The 12921-nt window shown below is 34.1% G+C and overlaps 1 pseudogene; it reads right to left on the reverse strand.

Annotated features, from left to right (window-relative positions):
- Nucleotides 1-5604: 5604 nt before the first annotated feature.
- LOC113735002 (L-type lectin-domain containing receptor kinase IV.1-like) lies at nt 5605-8051 on the reverse strand (annotated as a pseudogene).
- Between the last annotated feature and the right edge of the window lie 4870 nt (nt 8052-12921).

The following is a 12921-nucleotide window of genomic DNA, read 5'->3' on the forward strand; positions in this document are numbered from 1 at the left end:
TAAAGAAATATGAATAAACATAAAATTTCTAAAAGTTACTAATTAAATACATTTAAATGAAGCATGATTAACAATTAAATGCATTGTAGTTAAAAAATAATAAAGATCAAGAACCTAATTGCAAAAAATTAAAAAGTTTTTAGGGTCAAATCATAATTTTCAAAGAGATTAAGGGTTGAAATCAAAAGAAAATAAAGTTTAGAGACCAATATATAATTAAATTAAGGATCTAAATAAAAAATTCAAAATTTTAGAGCCATCATGAAATTTCTCAAAAGATCAAGGACTTAGTTGCAAAATTATTTGCTGATTCCATAACAAATGATCTGGGCTTTTTCTTTCTCTTTCTTGTTGGGCTTGGGCCAAACTGCTTCAGCACAAGGAAAAATAGAGCAGACCACTCCCCGAAAAACAAAAACTAGCCCATCACATTCCACTAGTCTCAGATCAACCGAGGAGCTGGCCTTGATCCTTCAAGCCCAATACCTTAAACCCTAAGAGAATAGTCTCTTCGCCCGGTTTCCAAACCCAAAACACACTCAATTTACACTTTAATGGATCAAATATAATTGGAGCAAAAATAGAAAATCAAAGATCCAGACACTTTTGGCGGATATGAAGTTTTCGGTGGTCGATCAGCCGGAAACTAGAAAAATTCCGGCCAAACTGGCCGAAACCTCATCGGAAGCCCCTTTTTCTCACTTTTGAGGCCGGATTTTTTCATATATACGAAGCTTATGGCATCGTGGACTCACTCAAACCTCAAACAAGGTCCAAAAAATGAAATAATCATGCCAAAATGAGGATGCAAGCTTCTTGAACATAAACTTTCATAAACACACTCAAATCTCTTGTATAATCATCGAATCAAGCAAGGAAAAGACATGGAGATACATGAGGATGCCTTTCAGACGAGATTGCAATCTGAAAATGTGAGGGAAGAGGATTTGTTGAAGTTTCAAGAAAAATTGCAACAACATCGGTGATGGCGAACCCGCAACTTGATGACTCGATTCAAAGGCTTCCTGACATTTATTGGGAAAAATTTCAGATAAATCTTTCCTACTAACGTCCTAGATTACGTAGAAACAAAAATCTCCTCCAACGAAGTTGGATCGAAGGAGAAAATCGAGATCGAAGATGGGTAGATGACCAACCCGCTTTCTGGAAAAATTTTTCTGAAACATTTTTTTCTCTCTCGGTTTTTTCTCTTTTTTCTCTCTGTCGTTTTCTCTTACTCTCCCCCCCTTTCAGAAACTTATCTATACCTTTTAAATGAAACAAAATCCCCTAAAACCCTAAGAATTATAGTGGATATGGGCTGGTTTTTTTGGTGGCAAGTTTTGGTCCCTTAGATTCATTTCCAGTTGTCTTTCTTGATGGAATTAAGTGATGAGGTGTCCCTAGTACTTGCTAAACTCGTGGAGAAAGAAAATGGGAAGCAAAAACGAATTTTTCTTGCCTCAAAACCAACCTCCTCGTACTGGTTTCTGGTACGCTGCATGGAGGAAGAAGACGCGCGTGAGAATTTTTTTTTTTGAAAATTCCATTTTTTTCTTTTCTTTTTTCCTACAAAAATAAAATAAAATGATTATTTAAACAATGATATAAATAAAGATATAATAAAAATTAATAATTTTTTTTTGAAAAAAATTTGGTGTCTACATGGTTATTTAATAACTTCTTAGTGGATAGTTTGTTTGTGGTTTGGTTATGTTGACACAGGCACAGAAAAGCAATAGTCTTGCATTGGTCAACAAAATGCAAGACCATAGAAGAAATAGCAAGTGGAGATCTTTAGCTGCATGGAGATTCTCGCTGATCAACAAGCTAGCAATGTTGTCTTAAATAGAACAAAGAACTCAAAGATAGCGGACTTTGATATTTTCAGACTTTTGGCAGTGGATAGAAAAGCGAGATGATAATGGCTGAGACATTATGAATTCTTCACTGATAATCTTGTATTACATTATCGCAAAAAACTAACTTAATTTTGAGCCTCTTAAATTTGGTCAGATTATTTACGCCAACATTCCTTTCATTATGACATATATATTAACGAATCAGGATCTCGCAGGCTAGAAGTGATACCATCACCTAACCGTTCTTGAAATGAAAAAGAAACGTGAAAGACAAAAGCGGAATTGCTTACTGTGTAGTTATGTTTTATTCATGTGATTTTCGTGTTTTAGTTAATCCTGAGGAATTTCTCTTTTCAGAGTTATGGATATCAGTTGCCATCATCTTAAACCATTTTTGAATAAATTAACACTTGCTATGTTTCCATTGCAGTTAATTGGTTCCATAATTTTTTTTTTTTTTACTTTAGATCACTCTGGCAAGAAAACATATTTAGCCTAATCATGATAGAGATAATTCATTTATTTCTCTAATACAGTCCATGTTGCTTAAATGTCAATGGTTTTGAAATCCAAACCCTTTCCCATAATCTACACGTCCTAGTTTCTAACTCAGAGGGAAAGTCCAATACTGATTATCCAACTGCTGCTTCAATTTATCAAAGCACTTTGCCAAAGTAATCTCTTTGATTTATTCAGTACTAATGTTCAAAGTACATGCGAATGTGCAGCTACTAAAAAAATTTGTGCTAAATTTTTTGGAGTATATTTGAAATCATTTTCAAGAGATTTAGTTTTATGTTCTAATAGTAAATATGTAGAAAATTCACTAAAATAAAACATATAAACAAATAATTATTTAGTAAATAATTCATAACCATAATTAGTAATAGCTAATAAAAATTGAGATTTAATAAATAATAATAAGAAATACATATTAGTTGAAAGAAGGGTATACGAAAGTTGAAATTGGGTAATTATCAAGGATAATTTAGAAAGAATATAAAATAACACAAAAAGTTTACATCTAACCCTTCTCTCTCCCTTTATATATAGTATAGATATTCGGTGTAAATCAAACGCATTTGTTTCGGATCAAGCATACCATTTTACATTACAAAAACCATCAGTGTAACCATTAAAAACGGAAAATAATAGCCACCATAACTTTCCAACTTCATCAAAACATACAAAGTCAAACCACGAGGGCACTATTTATTTTTTGATAACGACAATAATTATATAACCTATTTTATCTGAATTTATAGGGCAGAAAGAGTCTAAGGAGACTTGTGTATCAGGAATTAAAAGATATACAAACCTGACTAGATCAAAGGAATCCTATGATATTACTCTTAAATTTTTTTTTTTACAAGTGAGATTTGAACCCCTACCTACAGTCCAATCCAAGGAAGGTTCCTTGGTGGCCCCTGAGCCAAGGAACTCGTGGGGATTTACAAGAAGGCCAGGGAGGACAGAAACAATAATTGTGTCGATAGGAACAATAAATGTTTTTAAACCTTGATGCCTTAACCGAGTGGGTTTACTGAAGCTTAGAATAGAAGTGCTCAGAACTTTGCTATGTTAATTTATGTTAAACAGAACTATGCTGTCGTCTTTTTTTCTTTTTTTTTTCTTTTTTGCATTTTCCAATAATTACAGTCCCTTGTTGACGTGACATGTGCCCATGTTCCTAGCAATAGCTTTTTTGTAACCAGGGAGTTCAAGGGAGGTATTAATAGCCTGATAATTCAATATAATGTGCCAGATTGTGAATTCTCCTTTTGTTTTCTTTGGATAGAGACTAATTTCAAGCATACAAGTTAGTCTTTACAGTGATGGAAGGAACATTTTCCACCGCACAACCGAAGCAGATATGTATGTCATCATCATGTTCAACGTACAGACGGATTCTAGAGGGATGGTGATGCCGCGGAGGAGCATGGTTTCATTTTCAGGCTACAGAAAACTTTAGAGGATTGTTGGTGAGATTAATACATCAACCACTATGCTAATAATCTGACTTTAAATTTACCAACTACCGTTGTCTAAAAGTGGACCATTCATTTATGAGTGGATAAGACTTCAGTATGTATAGAGGAATTGTACTTGTCTGAAGACTTTTCTTAGTGAACATGTCAAATGAATTGTCAAGTATTTGTAGGTGATAACACCAAAGATTTGATTCAGTGGCCATAAAAAAGGAATTAGGTTTCTCTTTGAATTATAAATCGGGTGTTCAAATCTCACATATAGTGAAAAATTTAAAAAAAAGGTGTCAGAGCACCTCTTTGGTCTAGTTAGATTTTTATATCTATTAGCTCCTTAGACATAGTTTCTTTACCTCCCCTCCCTTTTGATTAAAATATATTAGGTTATAAAAATGTCGTTGTCGTAAAAAAAAAAAAAACTTGTAGGTGATCCCTAAGATGCTGGAAAATGGGATGTACTCTCTTACAGGGAAACGTCCAGATACTAGATTTGGATTGTTTGCATGTGGTCGAGATTAGTTTGGTCGAGAGTAGGAGAGTGTTTAGAAATATTATTTGAAATAATACTATTATATATTTTTTTATTGATGTAATGCATGTGAGATGAACATGTGATTAAAAAATAAAAATTTACTAAAATATATGTTTATGATATAAGCAAAATATTTTTTGCTAAAAAAATTGATACCCAAACAAATCCACTAAAGAATCTGCAAGTGCATGGTTATATTTTACTAGTACTAGTATAATGGAGTCATTACACCGTAGACTACTGTTTTTTTTTTAATCCTTCTCCAAATCATTGAAGTCAATAATAAAGATCATTTTAATAATACATGCTTCGATCTAAACCATATATTATTATTATTATTATTATTATTATTATGTTCTAGCAGAGAGGAGTGAAATTTAAAAAATAGAGTGGAGGATTAAAATCTAGAACCTCTAGATTCTAGGGTCTCAACTTTAACTAATAGACTAAGACCTCCTCGATAAATAGCCAAGACCCTTATCATTGAGCCATTTGTGTGCCTGCATAGGGAGAGAGAGAGAGAGGTAGAATTTAAAAAATAAAGAGCGAGAAGGGCGATTGAATCATATTAGTTTCAATCCTATCTACACAAACATATCTACCTTTCCAATTAAGCAGGTTGTCCCTAATGTATAACATTTGATGTTTATTTTGGTTCCCATGTTTCACAGTCAAGACAATTGGCCTTTCCTTTTGCTGTGGTTCCCTTTGTTTTAATATGAGAATATTTGTTCTCCATATTTTGACCTTTGCTTATTAAAGCAAACGGTATGCTAAATTTACATGTTCAGAAACACAAAGGATCGTGCGTATTGATGTTTTAAACGTTACACTAGTACTAAAAAACGTGAACAAGCACAAAGGTAAAATATTGAAATACGATGAATCATATTAAAATACGATGTTAGTACTAGCTAACTATACTGTAACTTTACGAATCCCCAAATACTGTAACTATACCAAGTTTGTTTGGTAACTAGGTGGGTGCAAATGCAATGAATAAGTATTTGATAATGACTGTACTGTGCCTCTTGTATATTTTTTCCAGGCAAATTAAACGGATAGTTTTTAAACCTTTGTCATGATTAGCAGTTTTTCTTTGATTGCACTTTGAAAGCTACTCTTCTTTTCTTAGCTCCACAGACATAATGAATACAAAGAAAACTGTTATTACGCTAATTTTGAAGATTGATGGAAGAATGAAATGAAACTGGATGCTTAATTTGGCATTTTACAGGACGCTTCTCCGAATGGTTTAGTGCAACAATTTCATTATTAACCTTATGCATAGCTGCCATGTGTTCATCCTTTTGACAAGTCAGGAAGAAAACTGAAAAACAGACAATATAAACAACGAAAGAAGTACAGAAACTTAGACTACCGACACATTGCAAATTCTAAAGCTTTAATACATAAAACAAGCCACCTAACAAAATAATCACAGGAATAGAAGCTTTTTTCTTTTTTCCTTATTTTTTCTTCTTTTCAAACTTACCACGGCAGAAAGATATGCTTCTTACTCACCTACCACCGGAGAGAAGAGAGTCTGCTACAGAATGTCAAAAACATTTTTCTGTGGAAGATGCAAATGAGGATGTAATATCTTCAAAACCACTAGGATAGGCAAAGCCAAGACCAACAGCAGAAATGCCCGTGGCCAATAATGATAAATCTGGCAGGCTAGCTGATCCCTCCAAGTACAACAGAACTTGCCTCATACTTGGTCTAAGTTTGGGCTCTGAATGAGAGCATAACAAGCCCAGTTTCAGCACCAGCTCTGCTTCCTCTTTCACATACTCAGTACCCAAGTTTTGATCAGCTGCCTGGAGAATATCGCCTGATTTCCAGAACGAAAATACCCAATCAACCAAAATGACATTCTCTGCTGGTGCTACTCGGGGTTCTATTGGCCTTCTTCCACAGGCAACCTCTAGCAAAAAGGCCCCAAAAGCATATACATCAGTGCTCGTTGTGGCCCTCCCAGTCCTATTATGCTCAGGGGCAAGGTAGCCAAGAGATCCCGCTACATGGGTGCTTTGAGGGAGAGTTCCATGATCATATAGCCTTGCGAGGCCGAAATCTCCTAGTCTTCCATTCAGTTCACAATCTAGCAACACATTACTAGCTTTTACATCTCGGTGGATCACTACTTGCTCCCATTCTTCGTGTAGATAGAGTAATCCTAATGCTACACCTTTGATGACTCGAAATCTTTGGCTCCAGTTAAGAGTGTACTTTGGTTGGTTGTACAAAAACCTGTCCAGACTACCATTGGACATGAACTCATATACCAAAAGTAACTCTCCTTCACGCCGACAATAACCCAAGAACGGTACTAAATTTCTATGGCGTAAGCGACCAATACTGACGATTTCTGCAACAAATTCTCTCATTCCCTGTCTTGCTTGATGAGAGACCTTCTTGACAGCAACCTCAACCATGTTTGTTGGCAAAACGCCTTTGTAGACCCGGCCAAATCCTCCTTCCCCTAACAGCTGTTTTTCTGTAAACCCCTTGGTGGCAATGTATAAATCTTTGTACTTGAACCTGTGAGGCCCATACGCAAGTTCCCATTCTTCCAGCACTTCTGCAAACTTCCACTTCCTCCTTAAATAATAAGCTACACCAAAAGCTATAATCAACAGCCAAAGTAAGGAAAGCAAGGGCAATCCCACGATGAAAAATTTAGAAACTTTCTTAGTTCCAGACCAAGGTAGCTTGGGCAGCCGAGAGATATCAAGCGCTTGCGCATCACCATTCATCTTGAAGCTCCATCCCAGTACAAAACAAGTTAATCCTATGTCGAGTGGACTACTGGATGCAGAAAAGCCAACATACATTGTTTGCTGTAAAATTGGCGAAAGATCATATGACAAAGACAAAAGAGGAGTATTTGGTTTAGCAGCAGCTATTGGAGCTAATGTAACATCGATTCTCCCATCCACCCCATCGTATTCCACCCAGAGTTGCATCCGTTGGCCGCTGCTAAGAGTTAAGTTGTCAAATGAATTCCTGTTATTAGATTGGTAACTTGCTGGCCGGGACACCGTGGAATTCACAGAGTTAATATCAATGCCGACATGGTTGTCATTGATATCTGCAAATTCGTGGTCTAGGAAAGTGTCTAGCTCCACTGCAAAAAAGTGATTTGTTCCACTGCCAGTGGCGCTGCCATCGTAGAGCCCAATGAACTTTGTGGAAGGCCCTCGTGTAAGGATTCTTGTTGGTGCAATCACGAAAGCCATTCCCGGACTAACCACGACTGAGACTTCAGGTACCATAGCAAACACAAATTGGGTGGAAAAGGAGAAAGCTGAACTATTAGATGTGCTCTTGAAATTGATGGGATTAGGATAGAAGGCATGCCCCGTCTGTAATTTGGTGGTGTTGGTTATCCGCAGGAGGCCATTTTTGGTGACTGTGGCTAATCCATACAGGCTTAGATGTGATGATTGAAATCCTTGATAGATGAACGCAACATCGTCGGAAGCTGCTGCATCAGCTGCGATGTGAGCCAGAAAGTAGGCTAAGATTGCTGCTACAAGTCTGAATGGCATGGCTATGACTTGGATGCCAATTGCCAAATGGTTCTCAAGTTTGTTGCCTATATCTTACTATCTAGCGTTGCGATTTCTTCACACACCATTTTAGTTTCACATACTTTGACTGCTTTTTAGTCAATACGGTGGTTGTATGCGCTGGATTGTCCGATGTACAATAAAACAACGCTTTGAAATAACAGTTAATGCAACGGGTCCAGACACATGACAATTAATTTTAGGGCAAATTATACTTTATCCGCTATAATTTAGTATTTTATTACATAAACCCCATATGATTTCAAAAACTTTATATAACTCCCTCATGGTTTGAATTAAAGTGTCAAAATGATGAAATTTGTAATCCATAATAGAGTTAACCAAAACATTAAAAAAACTCCTATGTAAAGTTAAAAATTATTTATTAATCACAAGGGCGTTATGTATATATATTGAAAGTCATAAGGGGGTTATATGGTAAAATTTTAAATTATAGGAGAATTATATGGTAAAATATAAAATCGTACGGGATTAGAGTGCCATGCATATTATATTTATATATTTTGGTTATTTAACCCATTTTAGTTTTTAAACAAGGGTAATTTCAACATTTTCATAGATTCCATAATTTCCGTCACATTAACACTTGAATCCAAATTATGAGGGAGTTATATATTATTTTTAAAATTAGAGTGGAGTTATGTGAAAATTAATTATATCACAAGGGGTAAAATATAATTTGCTCTTAGTTTTAACTTATATTCGAACTTGATCTACATGTATTATGCATTCACTGTTATTAATGTAAAAAAGATTAATCCTGTAAATAAATTATTTCAATAAAATATCTAATTGTTTACTATATTTTATAACACGTACATCATTTGCACCAACATCAACCATACTATCACGCATTGCTCATTAAGTCTGTGAAAAAAGTTAAATAAAGACTATGAATAGCATTGCCCAACAAATATCTAGATTTTACAGTACTGAAGCTTTAGTTTTCAAGAAAGTGAAGTTTGGGACACTCAAAAAACTTGTGATCCCTTTTTCCGCCACAATTCTCTTTGACTCTTCCCGTTTTGTCCTTGCTATAATACAAGTTCCTTAATTTTCAAAACCTACCACCTTATAAAGCGGCCACATTATTAATCCCACGGTTTTACGTTGGTCAGATATTCCCTTGATTCTACGTAAACCTACACCAACTAGCAGATCAATATAGGTGGCAAACAAATCTATTTAATTAAATTTACTCATATCCGCTCATAAATAGATGGATATGGTTATTTTAAATTTTTTGCATATGGATATAAATGAGTTATTCAATAATACAAATATATATTATTGGATAATCTATCAAATTCAATTAACTCATTTAAAATTGTCTTTCCCCAAGTCTCCTCTCTTCCCTCCCCATTTTTTTTTCAAAATTTTCATTTTATCATGATATTAACTACTTTTGTTTCATTATTGTTATTATTTGTTGGTTTTATTTGATCATTTTTTTCTCTTAGTTTGTAACCTTGCTCATTTTTTAGCATTACCAATTTATGACAAATTTTATCCTCTTTTCTTACCTTTCTAAAATGAAATTTTAAATTTACATACGAAAAAAATGCTAGGGGTTCAAAATTTTTGGATTAAGTTTTTATGTTAACTTTTATAGTATTTAGTTCAATTTTTTATATTCTTATTGTTCAATTATTAAATAGTATGTAATTTTGCGATATAGAGTACGGAGAGAAAAAAATTGATAATTAGGCTTATTGAGTATTGTAAGTAAATATTTAAACTAATGATGGGTACAAAGGGTGGTATAAATTGATAACTTAGTTTGTAAAAATGAATTTAAATGAGTTTGCAAAAAGTTAAAATAAATGGGTAATTGAGTTATCTAATTCATTTTTTGACTTATCCATTTATATCTATTTAATTAAATGGGTATAAATAAGTTGATTTACTTATACCCATTACCTATTTTAACCAACTCAAATGGTCCAAATCATCCATTTTGACACCTCTAGAAATCAGGTACAAACTATAAGCCAAGGTTCAGTGAAAGCAAAAATCAACAAAAGGCCCGACATATATGAGCGTAGTTCAAAACAATACAAGAAAAAATGAGTTTTTGTGGCTCACTACTAGGACAAGTCACAAAAAAAAAAAAAAAAAGATAAAACTACGTCGTAACAGGATGTTTTCGTGACTGGTATGCTGTTGGCCATATGAAAATTTCTTTATGACTGACAAGGTGCAACGTGTCACAAATATTACCCTATTCGACTTATAAAAGGAAAAAAGGTCCTATATGTTATAAAACTAATAAAATGAAATACTACAATAGGAATTGAAGAAGTATTAGAGAAATGAGTAGAGAAAGGGAGAATGATATCCTTATATTTCAACAAGATACAAAAGTACCCCAAAGGGGTTCAATGTACCTCTATATATAGGCACTACAAGATTAAACGTACATAAATCCTATTAAACATCCACTACTACAATAATATGAAGAAACCTATGAAACGGTTTCTCCACTACATGAATAGATTTATGGATTGTAACTTCTATACATAATGTAGCCATAAAATCATGAATTAATCCCCTTGGAAATACAAAGGGACATCCACATTTTTTGTTATTTCATAATACTCCCCCTTGAATGTCCATTACACAAAAAATATGCCTCGTTAAAACCTTACTAGGGAAAAATTCAATGGGACCAAAAACCCTAGTGAAGGAAAAAGAGTACACTATTCTTGTGTAATAATTTCTCCCCCTGATGCAAACGTCATTTGAGATCTTTTAATCGTCGCATTCCAATATTCTTCACCAATTTCTCAAATGTCGCAGTTGGTAATGCCTTGGTAAATAAATCGGCCAGATTATTATCTGATCGGATTTGTTGCACATCAATTTCACCATTCTTTTGCAAATCATGATTAAAAAAGAATTTTGGTGAAATGTGTTTCGTCCTATCTCCTTTAATATATCCTCCTTTCAATTGAACTATACAAGCTGCATTATTTTCATATAATATAGTTGGAGAATTTTCTTTGTCGGAGGATAACCCACAATTCTTCCGGATATAGTGGGTCATTGATCTTAACCAAACACATTCTCGACTGGCTTCATGAATTGCTATTATTTCAGCATGATTCGATGAAGTAGCCGCTAGTGATTGCTTTGTAGATCGCCAAGAAATGGCTGTGCCTCCATATGTAAATAAATAACCAGTCTGAGATCTTACTTTATGCGGGTCGGATAAATACCTAGCATCAGCATAACCAACCAATTCAGGTTTGGATTTATTTGAATAAAATAAACCAAGATCTATTGTTCCTTGGAGATAGCGAAAAATATGTTTAATACCATTCCAATGTCGTCTTGTAGGTGAGAAACTAAATCTTGCTAATAAATTTACTGCAAATAATATATCAGGTCTTGTACAATTAGCAAGATACATTAGTGCACCAATTGCACTGAGATATGGTACTTCAAGACCAAGTATCTCTTCATTTTCCTCTCGTGGTCTAAAAGGATCCTTATTAGGATCTAATGATCTGACAACTATTGGGGTACTCAATGTATGTGTTTTGTCCATATAAAATCGCTTTAATACCTTTCGGGTATAAGCAGTTTAGTGGACAAAAATTCCACCTTTCAAATGCTCAATTTGTAAACCAAGACAGAATTTTGTTTTTCCAAAATCTTTGATCTCAAATTCTTTTTTCAAATATTCAACACTATTTTGAATCTCTTCAGAAGTTCCAATCAAATTTAGATCATCAACATATACAGCAATTATTACAAAATTTGATCCATTTTTCTTGATAAAAACACATGGACATATTGGATCATTGGTATAACTTTCTTTTGTCAGACATTCATTGAGGCGGTTATACCACATACGTCCAGATTGTTTGAGCCCATACAGAGACTTTTGTAATTTAATAGAATAAATATTTTTAGGATTTGATTTGCATGCTTCAGGCATGTTGAATCCTTCGGGGATTCTCATATAAATATCATTTTCAAGATTCCCATATAAATATGCAGTAACGACATCCATTAGACGCATATCTAATTTTTCATGTACTGCAAAACTCACAAGATATCTAAATGTAATAGCATCCACTACAGGTGAATACGTTTCATTATAATCAAATCCAGGCCTTTGTAAAAATTCTTGGGCTACAAGTCTTGCTTTATATCTCACAATTTCATTTTTCTCATTTCTTTTTCTCACAATTACCCATTTATATCCTACTGGCTTTACACCTTCAGGTGTTTGGACTATAGGTCCAAAAACTTTTCTTTTAGCCAGTGAGTCCAATTCAGATTGGATCGCATCTTTCCATTTGGCCAATCATTTCTACTTCGACATTCATCAACCGATCTAGGCTCATGATCCTCGTCCTCTGCCATAATATCAAGTGCTACATTATATGCGAAAATATTATCAATAATTATTTCTTTCCGGTTTCAACTTTTTCTTGAAGTGACAAAATTTATTGAATTTTCTATAATTTCATTCTCTTCAAGAATTGGCTCTTTAGAAGCGACCTCTTCAGGAGGTTGAATTTTGTTACTAATTGTTGATTCATCTACTCCTCTTTTCTTTCGAAAATTTTTATCTTTGGAACCAAGAGGTCTCCCACGCTTCAAGCGTGCTTTAGACTCATTAGCACTTGTGATTTGTCCTTCAGGGACATCAATTTTAATTGGAACATTTTCAGCAGGAATATGTGATTTAGTAACTCTTTTGGAGTCATTAAATGCATCCGGTAATTGATTTGCAATTTTTTGCAAATGTATAATCTTTTGAACTTCTAATTCACATTCTTTAGTACGAGAATCAAGAAAATTCAACGATTTTTTCCAAGTAATTTCCTTTTTAGGTTGATTTTTATCTCCCCCTAATGTCGGAAAATGTGATTCATCAAAATGACAATCTACAAATCTCGCAGTAAATAAATCACCTGTTAATGGTT

This window comes from Coffea arabica, chromosome 3c, assembly GCF_036785885.1.
Source record: "Coffea arabica cultivar ET-39 chromosome 3c, Coffea Arabica ET-39 HiFi, whole genome shotgun sequence".
Lineage (NCBI taxonomy): Eukaryota > Viridiplantae > Streptophyta > Magnoliopsida > Gentianales > Rubiaceae > Coffea > Coffea arabica.